This window comes from Aythya ferina, assembly GCF_964211825.1.
Source record: "Aythya ferina genome assembly, chromosome: 3".
Classification (NCBI taxonomy): Eukaryota; Metazoa; Chordata; class Aves; order Anseriformes; family Anatidae; genus Aythya; species Aythya ferina.
Window position 1 is genome coordinate 33,283,018 of NC_140298.1, and position 13,553 is coordinate 33,296,570.

The 13,553-nt window shown below is 46.1% G+C and overlaps 1 long non-coding RNA gene across 1 annotated transcript; it reads left to right on the top strand.

The window, feature by feature from the left end:
• The first annotated feature begins 2,129 nt into the window (after positions 1–2,129).
• On the top strand, positions 2,130–10,162 carry LOC311433348. The gene is made up of 3 exons (XR_014690695.1): positions 2,130–2,220; positions 3,347–3,456; positions 10,048–10,162. It is a non-coding gene; the product is annotated as an uncharacterized lncRNA (long non-coding RNA).
• Positions 10,163–13,553: the final 3,391 nt, after the last annotated feature.

Sequence of the window (13,553 nt, forward strand, 5' to 3'; positions counted from 1 at the left end):
GACATTCCTTTTCTGACTGTTTCTCTGGCGTGTGCTTTCTAAACATAGATCTAAAAATCAGAAAGCACCAGGAGAATTATGGGTTTCTACACCCTATTGTGCTTTATAATAATTATAATTATTGTAAATACGGCCCAGACACTGTAATTTTCTGCTCTCCATTGGGTCTTTCTTTTTCATTTTCTTCTTCTTTTTATGACTGTTTTCTAAGAAAGTTTTCATATGTCACCTTATAGATGGGAAATGGCAGAGTCAGCTCTTAAAATAAAAGGAGAGGAGTGGCTTGGGGGGGATGGAGAGGGATGAGAAGGGAGTGAAGAGAGAGAAATGTCATATAGTCTGTGGTGAGGGCACCAGTGGGGACAACCAGGAGACCTGGTTCTGTACCTAATCTAATGCCAACCTGCTATGTGATTATAGACTCCGTCTTTGTACCTATTTTTGGTTGTGGGGACCTTCTCTTTTCCATCACTTGGCTCAGCAGCTCTCTGATCTTAAGTTTAGAGGTGCTGAGCACTTTTCAGGTGTCATGTCTGGTTGAAGTTATTGTGAGAAGATACAGTATAGATACTTGAACAGGTGGAAGTTAGTCTATACAACATTGTTTAGGTCCAGTCCTGTTTACACTATGGATGGATGTCTGCCATGGTACAGCCTTTGGTTCTATTCCCTTTGAGCTCCCAGGACATTGATGTGGCTGAGATGTGTCTTCCTGAGCAGGCAACTTGGTTTCATTCTTGTGGAAACTAAGATGTGGGTAGAGTGGAGAGTGAAACCAGAGGAAACCAGAATGTGGCCAGGATATGGACTTAGGCAAAGTGCAAAATACTCCTACACCTCAAAGAACAGGCACAGCTAATGTCATATGGATCTTTGCAGAGGAGTGTTGAGGAAAGGAAAGGTGCAGTAAACAGGATTAGGGGGAAAAAAAAAAGACTAAATATCTGGATAACCTGAAGTCAGGCAAGAGTTGACTTTGACTTCAGACTGAACTTTAAGAAAAAAAAAAACAGAAAAAAAAATGGATAAAAAAGGTAGGAGGAGGGGAGATTAAACCTGGTAAAAATCAGTACATGGGGGATATAATCTGATGGACAGGAGACAAAAAAAATCACAAAAATATTGATGTGATGTAGAGAATAGTAAAGCAAAAAACAGGCAAAGGTGAAGTCACCTGGAATGAGAATCACCATTTTAAAATAAGGAACTGATCTGAAACCTCTTAATTAGAAACCTAGCACAGATTTGGATTGAACTGTAAATATTTTATCCAAGTTTTTTTTTTTCCAGGCAGGACAGTTGAACAGACTCCCACTGAGAATTTAGGCTTCTTCCTGTCCTCAAGAGTCCTTACTGGAGACTTCCAAAGCAAACCAAAATGAGCTGCTCTTCACCAAAGAACAAGGAGATAAAACTTGATTTTTTATCTTTTTAAAGCAAATGGAGGAGTCTTTGTGGGTTACTTTATAGAAACAGTGTCAGGTTTACAGTGTGGACTAGGGGCTTGAGAGATATAGGTACTTTTCTGCCAATGAATAGAGTTGCAGTGTAACATTTGCATCTGGTGATGGGAGTCAGGTTTTGACTTCTAGTTCCAGGTGTGGGAAATTGACCATAGTCTGGAAGTGAAAAGTGGGCTGGTGGAGTTTAGAGTTTAATTCATGCCTTTCCTGCTGACCTAGAGCAACTTACTGAATCTCTCTCTTAGTACAGCAACACCAATTAATTGCCTAACAGAGGATTTCCCTGATGCCTAAGTCGCTGTTCGCAAAGTGCACAGAAATCTGCTGGTGAAAGGTGGTTTAGAGGAACAATGATTTACCTTATGGAGCAAGAACTTCTTACAAGAAGGTTTGTGTAGTTGCCTCAGGCCATCCATAAATAAACTTCTATTGCAGGCAACGCAATAGGCTGAGCAGAACACTATGCATTAAAGGAACAGTTGCTGTAGTATTTGGAAATAAGTCAAATCCTCTACTATCTGCATTTCTTACAAATACCACAAATTCTTTAGGTTTGTGCCTCCACCATTCCAAGCTGTTGCTTTGACTTGCTAATATAAATCTGTAGTAAAAAAAAAACAACAATGTGTGCTTCTTTTATTTATGGTTCTAACGTTCAGATGTTACCTCATGCCCAGCAAGACAGTGAGGACATGGAGTCTGCTGGATTCCAGGAGGAAGGGTCTACAGGAATTCTGGAGGGGAAACTGCCAACCAGGTATTTATGGAAAGGGGGTGATCTGGTTGAATTTGAGAACATACTAAAAACTAGATGTTTATTTGGTGTCAGTTGACAGTTTCATTAAATTAATTGGAGCTATTCTGATTTATAGTTACTGAGGATTTGGCCAAGGCTGTATAAACAGCGCTAATCATACCCCTCTAAAGGCAGCAAGAATTATTACCAAGAGATAAATCTAGGTGAGCTATAGGTCCTTGCTGGTTATCTTCCAAACTCTGCTCTTGCCACTGCAATGAATGCATGGAGCTTCCACGATCCAGGTTCAGTGAGCTCACTTTCCACCCATCTCAGCCTTGCTGATCAAACTTCTTCATCCTGTGCTGTGTTGCTGAACACAGTTAAAAACAAACAGCAGACATAAAGAGATGAGCAGCCCCACAAGCAATTGCACAAGGTGCGGGCCAAGATATGGAGAAAGCTTTATGTGGCAAATTCTACTTTGGTCCATGGACAAAATATGAAGTAGAGTGATGTTCAAAATGGTAATAATTAATGCTTGTTTGCTCTCTTAACTATGTGCACCATATGCTTCCCTTGCCTAGCTGTAGCTGTTGAGTCCTTGTATGGATTTTCAAAGTAAGGGAAGGAGGAGAACTAGTGTTTTGTCACAGGTGCCAGGCAGGGTCAGACAAGAGAAAGTAAATGTTTTTTTTTTGAGCAAGTAACCACTAGCAATGGTAGGGGACCACCTAGCCTTGCAACTCAACTCTTGAGTTTGGCTGACTTTCTGAGACAGATGCTTTATCTTGCTCAGCAATCTCAAAGACTTGAGGAAGAGATAGCTGGCAGAAGTGTTACAGTTGGTAGTAAGCAGATATTAAGCAGGAAGCTGGACCAAAATTGCCCGAGGATTTCCGTAGGCATGAAGTTTTAAGGATCTGACTACTCAGGCAGCAACCAATGATTGTGGCCTCACCTCACATCACCTTTCCTGCAGACCTGCTCATGGTGTAGGAGCAGCACTCAGCAGCTGTTTCACCACTAGCTGCAGATGGAGGTTGGCTAAGAAATAACTGTTACCCACCACACTTAGGTGGAAGGTTGCCAGAGGGCTGCAAGGCACCTATTGCTCTTCTCTGGACCCTGAGTATTGTTTTTTCAGGACTCAACATTGACCCCCGGCTCCAGGGGGACATGTTGCTTGGAGGACACAAAGAGGGGAGAGCATGAGGAGCACCAGAGTAAGCAGCCAGCAGTTTAATTTCAGTGTAGGTAAGTACAAGGTAATGGAACATGAAAGACCAATTTAAACTACTTATGTAACAGGACAGGACCTAAATTAATTATTTCTTGCTCAGGAAAACATCAAGGTCTTTTTAAGGCTCCTTGAGCAAAAGCACTCACAACAGCTAGCTAGTACTGAAAAGGTTGTATGATAATGCCTTTCTGTGAATCAGAATTCTGTCTATATTTGAAATGATGTGCTCAGATTTTGTCACTTTTCTATTCAGAAATAGAAGGTACCTAAAGATAGATGATGCAAATTATTAGGAGACCTAGAAAGGTTTCACAAAGAAAAGATTAGGAGCATTAATTTGGTAAGAGGGATGTGATATAGGAATGAAAAGAAGAATGACAGGGAGAAGGCACATGAGACCCTGTTATTTATCTTTTATTAAAATACCAGAATGTGAAAGAAAAAGCTTATGGCTTACAATATTGCATGTGAAATACTAACAAAGAAACACACTGTTTTACACAGTATGCAACCTGTGGAATCCCTTGTTCGAAAATACTACTGAGGCCAAGAGCTTTGGAAGATATTACTCTCACATTTTCCATACAGGAGCAATAAAAATATCATCCACCCCTACACCAGCTGGGATAAAAACCTACAAGGGTTATAAATCTTCATCTTTCATGACAATAATTGCTGTGAGCTAGACTAGGAAGACTATTGCATAACTGTCCACTGCGAGGGTTTTCTACCTCCCATGAAGCACATGGTGCTGGCTGCTGGCGGAGACGGGCTGCTTGGAGAGGCATGTCTGTTTTCCCTTTCCATCCCTCCCCTCCCCAAACACATCCTTTAATCTGGAACAGATCCTTCAGCTGTCCTGCCAGGGACCTTTGGAGCAGTGGAGCATCACGCAGGACAGACCACCATCCTGGGCTCTCCTGGCAGCTCAGGGCTGTATGTGGTGTGCCTGGCATTATTCTGGTGAGCTGGGTGCAATGAGACATGCCTTTGGCCTTGGGAGATGTGAAAGCGGGTAGCCCTTTATCAGGCTCTCCACAGGGACAAACTCCATGGGTACGAGTCAGCAGCAGGGAAGGTGCCCGTCTGATGCAGACGTCGGCATTCCCCTTGAGACTGAGATTTTCTGGTGAATCACTGCTGCTCTGAGAGGCTGTGATCAGAGAGCATCAGGCAGTTCCCTGAGGCAGACGGTGCCCAGCCTGTGAGTTGGTTTGGAGAGGAGGACCGAAAGTCTGGATTCAGCCTAAAATTTGGTACGGAGAAGGTGTGGAGAACCAAAGGCTCTGGTGTTTGAAGTCTGCACTGGAATAAGAGGGAAGAAACCTGGGGTCTCTGGAAAATGAACCCAAAGGGAAGAGATGTTGTCTCCTTGCCAAAAGATGCATTATTGCTATTCATGTGCAGTGTGGTTAGGTGCCAGCCAAGAATGGGACTCCACTGCTCTAGGCAGTGTTCATACAGAGTAGAAGATACAAATCTAACAGATGTGGCTATTTCAGTGTCTAGAAGCGATGAGGAGTGGGGGAAACACCATGGCTGTGGATTGTCCTAACATGCTGAGAAATGGGGCCAATGATGTAAGCTATCCTTAGTCCTTGCCTGCTGTTTTTCAGGGAGACACCCTCAACTTTTCCAAAGGAAGAGAAATTCTCAAAGGTATTCACAAGCCAAATCAATTATTTTTGCAATTTTCATGCAAAGTGGAATTTCCAACAGTTTCCAGTTTGGGATTTTGAGTTTTACCTTTAGTATTTCATTTATATTCCAGAATTTCAAAGCACCAGTCAGAAATCCTAGTTCATGTCCTTTCTGTGTTTTATCATGATTACTGGCTGTTTTAGAATAAAGTGTAGTGCGTAATATGGCAAGAGATTTGAAGCGTTCCATTCTTTTATTTATAAATGCAATTAGGAGCAGCTGTTATATAGTACTAATTAAAAAATCTTATCTTTCTTTACAGATCAAAGTGACTTTTATTTGTTTTGTAACAAAACAGTCTGACAAAAAGTCAAACACAAAAAGTGTTAAACTGCTTCATTACAAAACAAACAGGAGACACTTTGATCTGTGAAAAAAAGATAAGGTTTTTAATTAGTACTAAATAGCAGCTGTCCATCATGATTTAAGAAAGGAAATAAAACTCCAATATTTCAAGTCTTTTATACACTGATGTACATGTTGAGGTGCTGTCATGTAGTAAAAGAGAAGTACAATAAAAATTGGGATACAATTTTGGATTTTATAAGTTCATGAAAATGTATTTCTCAACACAAAACAAAGAAGATGCCCATACTGACATATTTTGCCAGGGGAAATTTCCATTGACATCAATATCTTGTTATTTAAAACGATTCATTTAATCAAAACATCTTTTAGAAGGAAAAGCTATGTTTAAAAACATTCCAGCCAGCATTGCCTGCAGACACGGGTTTCAGCCGTGGCCCTGCTGGGTGGGGTATGAAGGTAAGTAACAACATCAGGCAGAAGCAGCTTCACCACCATGATTGATGGCATGTCTGCAGTGGAGTGGGATGCAGCTCTCCAAGCATGTGTCACCTGCTAACCCCCTCATAGTAATTCTGGACTTTCTGCCGGAACATTGCCACCCCTCTTCACTTGCAAAGGGTCAAGCAGTGGTCTAAGCCACGGTGTTCAATTTGCTCTTCCCTTCCACCTTGCTGTTAACAGCCAGCAAATTTCCTACAGGATCCCCATTGAAAGGGTCCTCATAACAGCGTCCTGTGATCTCAGGGGCAAGCAAACATCAGCCTCAGTCCAATTCTTGGACGTCAGCTCTGCCCCTTGTTCCCGGATCATTGAGAGCTGCTGGGTTATGCTGCTTGCTTTTCACAGCCTCCTGTTTATCTCACCTTTGGTCCTGCTCCGTGTTTACAGTTAAAGCTGTTCATTCAAGTGCCATATACTTTGTCAGGATTTGCTGAGGGAGCAAAGTTCCTCAGGCAGAAGACAAGAGCAGGGGAAAAACAGCCTGTGGCTGCTACACTTGTCTGTTGCTTGCTTCAGGGAGGTTGCTCAAGACAGGCTGGCAGCTAATATGTACAGAAAAGATAGCAGTAGCAGTACGTCGGCAAAATTTGGAGGCCTCCGAGACTCTCTTTTGTTCTTGCTTCTCAGTGATTTCTTGGTGTCTTTATGATGACGATGCAGCAATTGAAGATTTTACTTCCAGTATTTTATCAGGAATGTCTTTTTATGGTTGCACTAAATTCTTAAATAAAGATGGGGTGACTGCTTCTGCTGCCTCACCCCAGCACTTCACATTTACAGTCTCACATGTTTGTGTTCTAGCTACGGTAGATAAATGATATAAATAAATAAAAGTAACAGGGAGAACACATCTCTTTTACTTGGACCAAATCACACACTTTGGAAAAAAAGACAAACTTTCAGGCACCCAAAAGAAGGTCTCTTCTCAGTCACTTATGTCCCACAGTAATATAAAATATTAAGACTCAGAGCTTTAGTTCTTCAAATACGAAAACCTTGGCGAAATGAGATTTTTGGATAAAATCCTTGGTATCTATGAGAGTCAGGCACAGGCCTTCAATGCTGCGAGAATCCCTTGGTCATTACTGCAACTAAAATCCCATGAAATTATTTGGGATACGAGAAATTCAAGGCCGCGAGTGAAAGGCAATAACCTGTTGCTTAAGAGGTAAATAAAGCAGCACAGAAGTGAGAACCACTGGAGGAGAATGTTAACTTAGTCAGGGCCATGAAGATATATCTGCATATTAAAGGGCGACAAAAATATTGTGTGAAAGTCGAAAACGGGTGATTGTTTATACAATTTCAACGGAACCCTTGAAATAATATTTACAGAGGCTCAGGAGAGGAGAATCGAGCCATTTATCCAGGAAACCATACTGAATAAAAGTGGAAACGGCAACAACGCTGTGCCAGGGGTCAAGACCACGCATGGGCGTAGCGTTTCCACTGCTTCCGTCAGCCTGGCGGTGACGCCGGGGAAGGGAGGTCCTGCAGGTGGATCAGGCCACACATTGTGTCTCAGGCCACACGCTGTGGTTGCTGTGGTGAGAGCAGCCCTCACGGAGCAAGACCCTGTGCAGGTTAAGAGCTAGCTGCCTTGGTAGGCAGCGTGGTAAAAATGTGAAGGATTAGAGCTAAGAGGCTGAGGTGAGGTGACCCAGTTTGCTGTATTTTCTAGATCTTGAACCTGAGGACTCACAGACTAGGTAGCAGGACAGGCCCATAAGTATAAGGTATTCCTGTCCAGAAGAGCCACTGTCATCTCACGTATGCGCAAAGGGTATTTACTACAGGGACTGTCCTCCCCGGAGTCCCTGCTGTCCAGGTACATCATTTTGGTGACCCAGGGAGATCCCTTTGGGTGCAGAGGGACGATGACTCCCCTTTGGGATGTTAACGTGGCTGTCAGAGCAGCTTCTGCCCCCTGAGCTGTCCCACCAGAGCTCCCTGAAACCTCCTGGGTGCTCCCACAAAGCTCTGGCCAGGCATGCTCCCCCATGCCTGAGCCCCAGCAAATTCCCAAGCCTTCAGCCTCAGGCAGGCTCACCCTCCAGTGGGACTTCTAACTTCATCTTTTCTTTCATCACCCTCCTCCCCTGCAGACATTGCCTTCTCCAGGCTCATTCGTCCTCAACCCCTGCTCCTTTCCAAGAGAGAGTGCAATGGTTCATCCCGCCCAAAATCCTTCATTCCCATATTTCCTGTACTGTTCTTTTATACCCTGAAATCACAGCCTCTTTTCACACCAACCACGCCCTGCCCAGGCTCACCATGGGAGGTCAATCACCTTGCTGAGCATTAATCAAACTTTCTTGGCAGCCTTCCCCAGGGAGGGGACCCGGTATTCTTACGTAGCCCACGTGCTCCCAGGGCTGTGCCAGTCCAGTGTAGGCATCAAGTGGCTGAGCTGCTGCTTTGGTGGCAAGCTACGTGACATCTCCACAAAGACACTTTGCCTTCCCCTCAAGATCTTCCCAAAGGTGAAATAGTGCAACACATGCAGAACGGTGTTATGATGGAGTAGATGCTGGGGTTGTGGGGAGGGAGAGGGGTTGACCTCACAAGGGTCACTTTCGCCAGTTTTCCTGTTTGCTCATTAAGGGGAAAATTCCTTCTTTTTGCAAGTATGTGTCAAGAGGTGAGCCAGGCTTGCTGAGCCAGCCATCACTGGTGTCTGTGAGGAGTTCGTGCATCGTACCACATACTGTTGGCTGTTCAGTTGCATACAAATGTTGGCCCTACCCTCAGATCTCAAAGAAACCCTTCTGCCCCATGCCCCAGAAAGTGCAGAGCATGCAGAAAACCTTATGCCTCTACTCCACAACACCAGCCTGCCGTGTCTCTGGAGATGTTCTCAGTCTCTGTGCTGAGACCGAGGAGGGAGGAGAGCACAGTCATTGCTCTGAGCTCCGCCTTGGCTTGTGACTTGTGGCCTTGAAGAGTGCATGTGTATCACGTAACCACATGAGGCTATCACCTGGCACTGTGTCCCAAGGCAGAGGGACTGTGGGCTGCATCCCATGTGTGTTACACATCTGGTGGGAGACCTGCATATGTTCTGGTAAGTGGGTCTCCCAATGGGTGCTTCAGCCGTCACTGGGAGAGTAACACAAGTTTTCAGAGGTCAGGACCTCTTCTAGGGCACAGCAGGAACTGTGGGCACAGGACATCTGGCACCTTTTTATTTCTCCAACACAAGGCCACCTCTAGACAAGGCTATGGGCCTTTGGCCTGAGTGGAACTTCCCACCTACTGGCTCCCCAACTTAATTGAGAATTAGTTTTCAGTCACTTCCCCTCAGCTGCCACTCTGAGAAGCTCTGGTCCATGAAAACAAAGCACTTGCCTTGGCCCCATGCTAGAGCTGGACATGCCAAGCAGATAGCCAGTCGGCCGTTTCTTCCCATCGCTCCAGTTGGGGATCGCAGGATGCTTTGATCATGTCCCCAAAGTGAACACAGCCGGGCTGTAAATCAGTGTCCCTGCTGCTCTGGACTCTTTCCTTCACCCGGTACCACAGAGCGGAGAGACATGTTTTTCCTCTCTGTGCCAAGGTGAGCCAGGGTGAAACGTAGACCTGGCAGCTGGGCCAATAAACACCTCTGTGCCATTCACTCTTAATTTTGCAGAATTTTTCCACCCTAAAGACCCATCTCTCTTCTTCTCTTCCAGGTGAATCATCTAGGCAAGAGGCCAGGCACTTTCCTGTCTAAAGAACAACCACGTTACACTTAGATGATAAGCTGAAGAAGTGCCAAATTTCCTTTTATAGTTTCTTTATTGCTCCCTGTCTGTGTGTATAGAGTGAGGAGAGCCGTGATTTATGTGGTAACTTTAAGGCTGTCCTGTGAAGGAGCCTTAGAACTACAGAACACTCTGGGATCATTTTAAGGCAAGCAGGCAATAAAAAGTAAACAAACAATGGGTAGCTACTAAAGCATATGTGCTACGTTTCCCTTCTCAAAAGGTACGAAGGCAATACACGTGCGATCAAGGACACTGAATTGGGAGGGAAACTAGAAGCAGGCTCTTGAGTTTCTGACAGTTACACAACATCCAGCCCAAACTCCATGACTGTGATCTCTTTTCCAGTGAGCTCATGACCTCTGTGAAACATGCCATGACCCTGGAGGGGTTGCGTTCAGAAACGGGGCTCTGCAGCAGCCTTCCTCTCCAGGCAAATACCCGTCCACTTTGAAGATGGAATTCAATATATTTCTGAAATGCAGTGCCTGCGAGAATCGGGGACCAGACTGGGTGAGCCCGGCAGCCCTTGTAATCTCACATTCCTCGGCTGGAGACAGGTAGGGGATGTGTACAACTCTTGGATGAATCAGGTCTACAGTCTGTGTTATGCTGAACATTTCTCTCCCTCCTCTCCAGCTGTCACCCTGTATCACCCTCTTCATTTGAAGGTCCCAGGTCTCTCTTTTCGGTTCCTGAGAGTTTTTGTCCTGCAGACAAAACATTAATTAGAGGCCGTGTTGATCCTATCACACTCACTTTGTGCCCTTGCGGAGGCCAAGTTAGTGAAACAGCCTCCCCAGCTGAGCAGTCCCCAGAGGGCTGCCAAGCCCCTCTTCACATTCCACCCAGTGCAGGAAAACACTAGGACATTAAAAAGATACCCATCACCTTTGTATGTGTGTCTATGTTGCTCATGGTTCTGCCTCTGCAGTGGATTTGTCTGCAGATTCTGGTGATCAAAGGCTGAAGTTGCCATGAAATCTGCCTGCCTCACTCCAGGCTCAGTGACAAACAAGGGAAGGACCAGGACTAGCGAGCACTCGGCACTGGGGTTTGCTGGAACTTCTGGTTCTCCATGGGCTGCATGTAGGAGTTAGGATCTCTTCTCCTGTGGACCCACCATACTGACATGTTGGGTGAGGGGAGCAGTTCCCTGGGTTCTTCTTGCTGCACACATTGGCTTTTCTGGGCACTGCTGCCAGGTGTAATCCCCACTTAGGATTCTCTGAAGGATGCTTTGAAGCAACTGAGCTTGTTTTGAAGCACCAATGAGGCATTTTAGCTTGCAGTTCTCGCAAGAAGAGATGCTGGAGGCATGAGTTTCAAAGCCTTTTGGGCATGTTGAAAATCTCAGTCCTTGACATTTAGATTGAGAACACAATGAAAAGGTAACAAATGAGATGTTAAAGGAAGTCAGCACTTCCTTCCAGGTAGCAGTTTCCCACAGGCAGACAGGACGTGTCTGCCACACAGAAAAAGGACAAACGGTAAAATCTGCCCATGCCCATTGGCCAGGACTGTGTTTTGGAAGAGGCAGGAAAACCCGTCACGCTGATGCAGCTGCCCGATGACAGCAGGTGGTCAGAGCACAATAGGCAGCCCTGCAAAACCAGCGGGCTGATGCCGGCACACTGCAGTCGCTGTGGACCATGGCTGAGCCCTGTGCAGGGTCCACGGACTTCCCTTGTGGTGCAGAAAATGAGCAAGGCTTTCCTTTAAGTGCTGCATTCTTCCTGGTACAAATTGCTATTGTGACCTCCAGGTGCAGGCACATCAATTATAAAACCACACAAATTAATGCCTGACCCTTCTTACAGAGTACCAGCAGAGGGAACACACAGGAAACATCCTGAGCTGTGAAAGAAGCTCAAAGTCACTCAACCAAGCAAAACCCAGGCAGAGCAGGTAGACCTAGCAGCTGCACTGGAGATGGAAACTGCACTGTACCGTGCCCCCAAGTGAGCTCGTCTAAAAGTGTGGACAATTTCTAAAGCATCTTCTGGACTTGTGCCTACTCTCTTTGAACACTACGCATGTCCCTTTCTGTAGCTACTTCATGTTATGTCATCACTTGATCACAAGGGGTTGCTAATAATTTTGGGCATGCTCTTTTCCTGAAAAGGGCCAGTGGGGCATCCCAGCTACGCCATGTGTTGCTTGGTCCAAAGACAAAGGGATGGAGCTCACAACCAGAATCCAGAAGCAAATGTGGAACCAAGTACACCGACAGACCAGCCAGTTTGCAGTAGCGGTGAAATAACACCACTTAGGTGCAAATGCCAGACTTTGCTTTTCTCTCTGCTGATGTGAAAAATACCTATTCCAGAGCCTTGTGAGAGTCCTTCCTGGTCTTGCCTAAAGAGAAATTAGAATTAGGTGTGTTCTGAAAGTTGTACCTCATCAGGGTGAGATGTGCTCAGGACTCCTCTCTGGAGATTTTTATCCCACCCTTAACAGCATAACTTTTGAGACCTTTCCAACAGGGCATTGGGCAATGTGGTTGCCTGAAGGCTGCAGGACAAAGGCTTCACTAAGTCCATCTGGCTGTATATGGGCAACTGCTCCCCTTGAGCGCAAATTCACACACCAAGCACAGAACAAACCAATAAGGAGAGGAAATCCTCAAAAACTGTGTGCTTCCCAAATCCTACCCAGCGGTTTGGCTTTTCCTGAGAAGCATTTGAGATGAGCTCATGTGAGTCTTACACCTTTCAGGCTCTGATTGTGAAGCCATGCTGAGCTGCCTTCTTGCAGAGTGCGGATGCGAGGAGCAGAGATGCCCATGCTGGATCTTCACTTTAGGGACGTGAGAGACCTGGGTGCATTCCTCAGAGGCTGTGCACACCACTCTCCTGGCCCTACACAGTATGTGACCAGCTGCAGCTTGCTGATAGAGGGCACCCACATCACCCGGGCGCTGACTCAGGCTGATAAGCGAGGAGGATGGTCTGTCCTTCCGTCCCGGAGTGATTCTTGCTGGCAGTCAGTCTGGCAGAGGGCTGGCTGACAGCTGCAGAGCTGTACTTCCCAGGTGTGGCTTGCTGCACCACCTCCGACAGAGCAGGCTTCCCACACAAAGTCCATAGGCGTGGGCCTGGGGCTCCTCGCACCTTTTTCCGTGGTGCCATGGACACGCTGGCAAAAAGGGGGGCATGTTTCTCTGTTTATCTGCCCTCCAGTGTTGGTGGTGCTAGTGGGGTGAGGAGCCTAACTGCTGCGGATGATTTGTCACCCCCTGAATGAGGCTGGCTGCCCCGACTGAGTAACGCTCGGGGATATTCCTGATGATGAAGTCATGGTGCCACATGTGATCTTGACAAACATAAGATCCGGGGCCAGGCTGTGTTAGCTGTTAGTGCATCAGGCATTTCGTCTTGGGAAATCTGTCATCGCTTGACAAGTGAGAGGTATTTGAGTTTCTAGTGACCTTACGTTTGTGTTGGAGAATGAAAAAGACATATTGAATCGCACGTGGCATGTGAGAAAACGTATCAGTGGCTCAGACCAAACATTCACCAAGGTGTTTTTGCTCCAAAATGGCCAAGTGAAGGAAGTCTTGCACGACCAGGACAAGGCGTGGGGACTCAGGGCTGAAACAGCTGGGCAGGCTGGTGTGGAGGGCATGAGGAGCAGAAGGAGCAAGGCTGGGAAGGGATCCGAGCATGGAGTCACCAGGGGATTTATGCCCTGGCCATCGAGTGCAAGGATGCCTGAAGATGCCTGGTGTGGGTGGAGCGTGGATGAGGAGTCCACACATGGCCATGTGTCTTCTTCACAGGCTGCAGCCTCCGTGAACACGCACACATCTCAGGGCACTGCCCAACCACAGGCACAGGCAGGAAAGGGTGATC